Here is a 7986-nt window from a genome sequence, read left to right on the forward strand (position 1 = left end):
AAACTTTTATTTCCAAAATCACGATAAATACATGTTTGAAGCTTGTGAAGGGACGAAGACAGCTCTCACTCGCACTCTGCTCTTCCGCAGCGCCGCCCCCCTCCCTCCGGCTGACATTATGAACGTAAGAGTAAAGTAATCATAGATAACACGGCAGGGTCCGTTACCGTTTGTTTTCATCTGATTTAAATTAAACAGAGTCTTGGCTTTCAGAATATTAAACTTGTTTCGGCAAATTCAGATGATAAATACAACTTTGAAGCTTCGGCATAATTACAAGCGGAGCACGGAGTAACTTAACGTCACAGCAGGCGTAACAACAGCCGGTGTTTCTCGTGAGGGTTTTCCCCGGGAAACAAACACAACACACACACACGCAAAAATACACACACACACGTATACACTTATGGTATATACACACTCTCTCGCGAGCTTCCCCTCCAAACGGAAATATCTTCCCTCCGTAGTATTTTGATGATTTGCTCCACTAGCCAATCAGATCGATGGATTCCAGAGAAGAGGAAACTTTGAAGGCCTTTTTCTCAAAATGAGGACTCGGTGACAGTCGTTATATAATGTGACATATTTCGCTTAATATTTGGAGTACAACAACAATCCTGATATCATTAGAAAGCTAGGAATCTCCTCTTTCCAACACAACTCAAAATGTGTCTTCGAGTCAATGCGACTGCTTTCGATGGAGCAGGTCACATATTTCAAAACGCAAAGTGTAATAGCTGCAGGTGCCTCGCTGTCAGAAGGACAAAGGTCCTCAGTGAAGCTCGAGCCCATGTTTCTCACTATAGAACAACTTATTAAAAAGATCAGTTCAATGCAACTAATGTCGTCTTAGTGTTGTTGCTTGATGTTGAAATTGGTTTGCCATGAATTTAGTGATGGATTGTAAACATTTGAAATGTAGCATTTACGTGTTTCTCAGTTACAATGTTGTTGTTTTAATAAATCAGACTCCGATGGTGCAGCAGCACTGTACCTCTTCTTATAGGCATTCTGTCCATAACAAATTGTTTGTGCGCTGATCAGGGGTACGTGGCTGAATTATTTTTTCAAAGGGGGTACATGATTGAAAAAAGTTTGAGAATCACTGCTCTAGAGGACACACAAGGTCCTTCTTCTGTTGTTTGGATTGTGTGCCTTTGACGTGTGTCCATGCTTTAATGTTCATAAAGGGCATAATAATAACTTAGTATGTAAAAGATGCCGCTGCTGTTAGTAATGTATACAAACATGACTGATTAGCATCCGCTGCGTTTGCTTGGGACAGAAAGCACGTACATACACTGAAAACACTGAAAGGTTGACTTTAATGAAATATTATGTCAACAGTTGAAGGCAATACTATTAAGTTCAACCCATTCAAACGTAATATTGTTGCTTTTAACTTTAATACAATGGTGTGAAATCTGTTGACATAATACATTTAATTAAAGTCAACGCTTCGTGTTTCCTGTGTAGTCACATTGGATTAATCTCAATCATTATTTTCTATAGTAATTTAACATAAAATACATTACATGACATTTCTTAGACGCTTTTATCCAAAGCGACTTACATACATTCAGTACTGTGGACAATCTGTCTTGCCCAGGGACACAACAACATGCATGGGGTTTGAACTTCCCATCCCCTGATTCGAGGTCCAGCACACTACCCACTGAGCCACAGCCTATTAGCTGAGACGTTACGTAATCCTTGCTTGTGGCAGTCAGATATAGACAAAACTCTCAATGTTGTACTTTTACTATCATTTTATGAAGAAACTATCTTTTGATTTTGTTTTTATGAGAGAAGTACACATATTTTCTGGTACGATGTTTTCACTTCAAGCACATTTGACTTGTTGAGCAGGTGTCGCTCCACATGCTTTGCGACAGAAACCAATGATTAATGCGCCTCTAGGACAAGTGTCTTTGAGAACGGATTTCAGAGAGGAAACTACTTCCTCAGGCAGTTCCTCACAACGCTGCAGTGTCTGTCTCTTCTGCCTCAGTGGACTCCGTCTGGACTTTGGGACCACAGGTTTTCCTTTCTCACAGAAGGAATAAGATAAAGGGAAAGAACAACAGGATATACCCAGCATGCTTTGTGGTTGAAATCAATACTAAAACACACGAGCAGCCAGTGCAAGGGTGGTTGAAATTGATGTGACATGTTCCATTATATAAGTGATAAATCTGTCTTACTATATTGAGCTACAGCTCCTGTTGCCTTGACAGGTGATCAAATGCTACCTGACAAAGGCTTTTATATAATGTTTGAATAACATGTGAAACAACATATTTGCTTGTAAAATCATTTTAAAGTATTAAGTATTCAACATATATAAGGGTTATCCCTATTACTGAAGTGACATGCTTTATCAGATGGTTGTTGTATTTACATTTTAGTGTTTGAGAAACATCCAGTGCCAGCAGGTGCAAACGAGCTACAACGACCCAACACATTTCCATTAGGAGAAACTTGCTGCAGCTAATCTGCCAGAACACAAGCAAATAAAAAAACATCTTCGCCGAAACATGCGCACAATTTAGAAAACATTCACCAACTTTACTCAAAGCCAGTGGCGGCCGGCCCATAGGGGCGCTAGGCCCCCCCCCCCCTCTTCCCACATACAAAAAAAAATATTTTTTATTTTTATTTTTAATAAACAAAGTAAATATTATATAATTGGTATCAGTAAAATGTATAATCTACAATAAAATCTCGTTTCAAATTGTGTTACGATGTCTAAAGTTACTGGTAAATCACATGTTTCCTGCGTATCATTACCCTCTCTCGTCTGGGCGCTGACGAGAGTGCAGCAAGTGCAGCAGAAGCCAACTCACTAGGCTTGTTTCGAAAGTAGACGAGAATAGCCGATCGCAGCCGGGGGAGGTCTCAAAAAGCTCGCCTGAAGTCGGACAGCTCGGGCTGCGTTCCAATAGTCCATTTAGCTTAGGAACCTTCCTAACCAAGTGAAATGACCCGGAAGTACGTCAGTGGCAGCCATGATAAGTGCCGTTCCAATTCTCTAAATTAAAGGAAAGGAGGTTTCAAACTTCCTTTATAACCTCCTTCAGCTTAGGAACCACTGGACATCCCTTACCGAAAGGAGAGGAGAAAATGCTGCCCCACAATGCATTGCAGCCGCAGCATTTGCCGTCACTCAACAGTCGGCCGTTCACGGAAACAACCGATCACCTAAGCATTTTCAAACATAGGTGGTAAGTTACAAAGTGCTTTGTTTTGAACGTTCATCAGTATTATAATCAAAAAGAGAAATATGAACGTTAGTTTTCACTGAAATGATCAAATAAAGTCAACATTTCAGTCTTTACTGAGCTGTGTGGGGTTTGTTCAACTTTTAAAAGATGTTTGAATGGTGATATACACAGTGATAGATGTTCAGGACTAACGTTCATAATAAATACATCTGTATTGATTTAAGATCTTTAGTTCATACAATCATACGTATTGGGATCATTGGTATTAATGTGGACCGGAGGGAGAGGGTGACGAGCAGTTTCACTTTCCTTTTTTATTTCAATTCCAACTTTGGTCCTGAAGAATATGTTTCTCTGTTGTCCACGTTCACAAAGCAGCAGCATCAGAGCACGGAGCAGAGTCTCTAGATGAGTTCACAGCAGTCCCTCGTTCTTATTAAACATCCTGCAAACGTCATATATGTAGGCATGATACCGGACACATGATTCGGCGTATTTTAATATTCATAGTAGGCTTAACAGCAATAGAATATTCTGGTATTTGATAGCCTATGTTATGTATGATAGGTATTTTGCAAAAGACACACGATATATAATATATACACACACACATAAAAAAACACTAATGGTCTATATATGATAGAGAAGCAGATTGTGTAGGCCTATACTCAGCTATTTTAATAAGTTGAAAAATGAAGAAACAATAATACATTATACATAGACAGAAGTTATATATCAGTAAAAATGAATATCTATGTCATAACAAATGAAAATGTACTTCTACATCTATATAAAAAATGTAAATGTTCAAGTTAAACACAAGAACATGACACCACCCCGCCCAAACCATATTTACACAAAGTTGCTCATGACACCCGAATGCCCCGTGCATGCGGCTCCTCCAAAGCATGACTGAGAACCTCTTTCTCATATCTTTGTCTTTGGGAAACCATCAAAATAAAAACGGGAGATTTGAGAGTCAACACAAAAACATTTTAAGAAGGAGGTCAAGCTTATTTTCTTCCTTCTTCTTCCTAGATAGATTTTAGATTTAGATTAGGACCCTTTGTGTTTCAGGTGACAAAGACTTCGTCAGGTAATATGCAATGGGAGCCTTCCAATGTCCGTGTAGGCCAACCACCATGAACACCAGAGCCTCAGTAGCAGCATCGGTCTCATTGTTTCCATCACCCATGTCTACAAAAGCAGACATTGACTGGTTATGTGGATTATATTGCACATGTTTTCTGATGGCCATGTCATCCAACATGAGTGAAACACATCCATATTTAGCCTGGTCGTCCTGGCATCTTCTCTCCAGCATATCCAGCATCATCTTGTTCAGGCCAGGCTTGCCATCCACCGAACACAGCCACCTGTAAAAAAATTGAGAAGTAGCTATTTAACGTACTTGCAACCGTAATTTCCAAAAATGAAATTGAACAACATTAAGACTACCTTTTTGTTGTAGTCTCTCTGAGGTATTTGTATGCCTTTGGACCATGTAGATGGAGTGTGAGGGCACATTCTCTGTGGTCCTTGGAGTACTCATGGCCCTGCTTTGCCTTCAAGTCTATTTGAAGATCTGAAATTGTATGAGGATTGTAAGTCCCCTTCATATAATAACAAAGGAGTTTAATAAAGAGTGTAAGAGTAAGATGTACATGAATCTCAAAGTGCTACTTTCATCTTACCGGAGTAGAAATCAAGCCTCTTTGAGTTCTTCATTAATGAGGTTCTTTTCCCTCAAATCCCCCAAAAGACTCCTCACTGTGGTCTCTGCCCTCTTTTCTCTAGCCATGGCATTCTTCCTCTCTCGCTCTCCACTCTCCACTCTTGCTAAAGCTTCATTGAGTCTGGCCTTAAGAGCAGTAGGAGAAGCAGGCAAGACATAGCTATGATCCTATAAGAGGGATGAACATGGTTTGAGTGATGTTTCACTTCACACACATCACTTTGACACAACTAGAGTATGGCCCACATCAATCAATCAATCAATGTTTATTTATATAGCCCAATATCACAAATGTTACATTTGTCTCAGTGGTCTTCACAGTGTGTACAGAATATCAGTATGACAATACGACACCCTCTGTCCTTAGACCCTCACATCGTACAAGGAAAAACTTCCAAAGAAAACCCAGTTTAAAGGGAAAAATGGGAGAAACCTCAGGGAGAGCAACAGAGGAGGGATCCCTCTCCCAGGACGGACAGACGTGCAATAGATGCCGTGTGTAAATTGAAAAGATAATACATTTGCAACATAGGTAGTCCAAATGTTTGGAAATGCATGTGTGTATAATAGGAAGATGAATCCACGAGGATATCCATCCAGGACCTATGATCCAGGACCACAGCCACGACTCAAGATCCAGCGCTCGCGATCCAGGACACAGGACCGCAGGATCATCCATGACTCCGGATCCCAGCGTATATAGACACCAAAAAGAAAGACATTTGGGGAAGCTGGGTTAATCGGAACATGAGAGTACACGGGTATAGACAGAGAGAAGGAAGAAGTAAGATGTCCCCCGACAAACTAAGCCTATATCAGCAAAACTAGGGGCTGAATCTAATCAGCCCTAAAGATAAGCTTTATCAAAAAGGAAGGTCTTAAGCGCACTCTTAAAAACGGATAGGGTGTCTGCCGCCCGAACACAAACTGGAAGCTGATTCCACAAATGTGGAGCTTGATAAGAAAAGGCTCTGGCTCCCATTGTACTTTTAAAGATTCTAGGAACAACCAACAACCCTGCATTCTTGGAACGCAATGCCCTAGTAGGACAGTAGGGTATAATGAGTTCTTTAAGGTAAGATGGCGCCTGCCCATTAAGGGCTTTGTAGGCGAGAAGAAGAATTTTAAATTCTATCCTGTGTTCTATAGGGAGCCAGTGTAAGGCAGCCAGAACAGGAGTAATGTGGTCCCTTTTCCTAACGCTGGTTAGTACACGAGCCGCAGCATTTTGAATCAGCTGAAGCGACTTGATTGACTTCTTGGTACTCCCTGATAATAAAGAGTTACAATAATCCAGCCTAGAAGTAACAAATGCATGGACTAGTTTCTCTGCATCGTTTTGAGGCAAGATATGCCTGATTTTTGCAATGTTACGTAGATGGAAGTAGGCGGTCCTTGAAATTGATTTTATGTGGGCGTTAAAGGATAAATCCTGATCAAATATAACACCAAGATTCCTTACAGTCTCACTGGAGGCCAAATTAATGCCATCCATAGTTAGTATGTCTTTAGATAATTTGTTTCGTAGATTCTTCGGGCCAAGTACAATAACTTCAGTTTTGGTCGTGTTTAACATCAAAAAGTTTAAGGTCATCCACGTTTTTAAGTCCTTGAGGCAGTCTTGAATTTTATTTAGATGATTAATTTCATCAGGCTTGATTGATAAATATAGTTGAGTATCATCCGCATAACAATGAACGTTTACAGAATGATTCCTTATAATATTGCCTAACGGAAGCATATATAATGTGAACAAAATAGGTCCGAGCACTGAGCCCTGTGGCACTCCATGGCTAACTTTGGTTTGCGTGGAAGATTCATCGTTAACACGTACAAACTGAGAGCGTTCAGATAGATAGGACCTAAACCAGCCTAAAGCAGTTCCCTGTATGCCAACTAAGTGCTCTAGTCTTTGCAATAGGATATCATGGTCGATAGTATCAAATGCAGCACTGAGATCGAGCAAAACAAGAATAGAGACAAGTCCCTTGTCTGAGGCTATTAGAATATCATTTGTGACTTTAACCAGAGCTGTCTCTGTGCTATGATGTGTTCTAAAGCCAGACTGAAAATCTTCAAATAAATCATTGTTTTTTAAGTAATCACACAACTGTTTTGCGACCGCTTTCTCAAGAATTTTTGAGAGGAACGGAAGATTAGAAATAGGTTTATAGTTGGCTAAAACCTCTGGATTGAGGTTGTGCTTTTTAAGAAGCAGTTTTATCACTGCTACTTTGAATGATTGTGGAACATAGCCTGATAATAAAGACATATTCATAATATTTAATAAAGAAGTGCTAATTAATGGAAAAACTTCCTTCAACAGCTTAGTTGGAATTGGGTCTAACATACACGTTGATGGTTTAGAAGAGAGAATCATTGAATGTAATTGTTCAAGGTTAATGGCTGAAAAGCATTCTAGTTTACTATCTAGTGTAATATTAGAACTTACGTTTCCGGGAGCTGTTGATAACACTATACTGGTCAAAGGCAAGAGGTCATTAATTTTGTTTCTAAGAGTAACAATTTTATCGTTAAAAAAGCACATAAAATCATTACTACTGAGTGCTAAGGGAATAGAAGGCTCAATGGAGCTGTGGCTCTCTGTCAGCCTGGCTACAGTGCTGAAAAGAAATCTTGCATTATTCTTATTCTCATCTATTAATGAAGAGTAGTAGGCTGCTCTCGCTTTACGCAGTGCTTTCTTATATTCATTGAGAGTAATATGCCAAATTAAACGAGATTCTTCAAGTTTAGTGGAACGCCATATCCTTTCAAGTTGTCTAGACTTTTGCTTTATTTTGCGGGTTTCGGCATTATGCCATGGAGCTAATCTATGTTGTTTTATTTTCTTCTTTTTCAAAGGAGCAACAGAATCTAATTTTATTCGCAGCGCATCTATAGCACTATCAACAACATGATCAATTTGGGGTGGTGTACATTTTGTATAAGTTTCCTCCCCTACATGCAGACATGCTATCGAGTTAAGTATTGGTTGAATCTCTTCCTTAAATGTGGCTATAGCAC

General features: G+C 39.7%; 1 long non-coding RNA gene across 1 annotated transcript; it reads right to left on the reverse strand.

Annotated features, from left to right (window-relative positions):
• Positions 1–3676: 3676 nt before the first annotated feature.
• LOC139433527 (uncharacterized) lies at positions 3677–5121 on the reverse strand. The gene is made up of 3 exons (XR_011642986.1): positions 4919–5121; positions 4683–4809; positions 3677–4600 (listed from the first exon to the last, which is right to left on the reverse strand). It is a non-coding gene; the product is annotated as an uncharacterized lncRNA (long non-coding RNA).
• Between the last annotated feature and the right edge of the window lie 2865 nt (positions 5122–7986).

This window comes from Pseudochaenichthys georgianus, chromosome 3 (assembly GCF_902827115.2).
Source record: "Pseudochaenichthys georgianus chromosome 3, fPseGeo1.2, whole genome shotgun sequence".
Taxonomy (NCBI): domain Eukaryota; kingdom Metazoa; phylum Chordata; class Actinopteri; order Perciformes; family Channichthyidae; genus Pseudochaenichthys; species Pseudochaenichthys georgianus.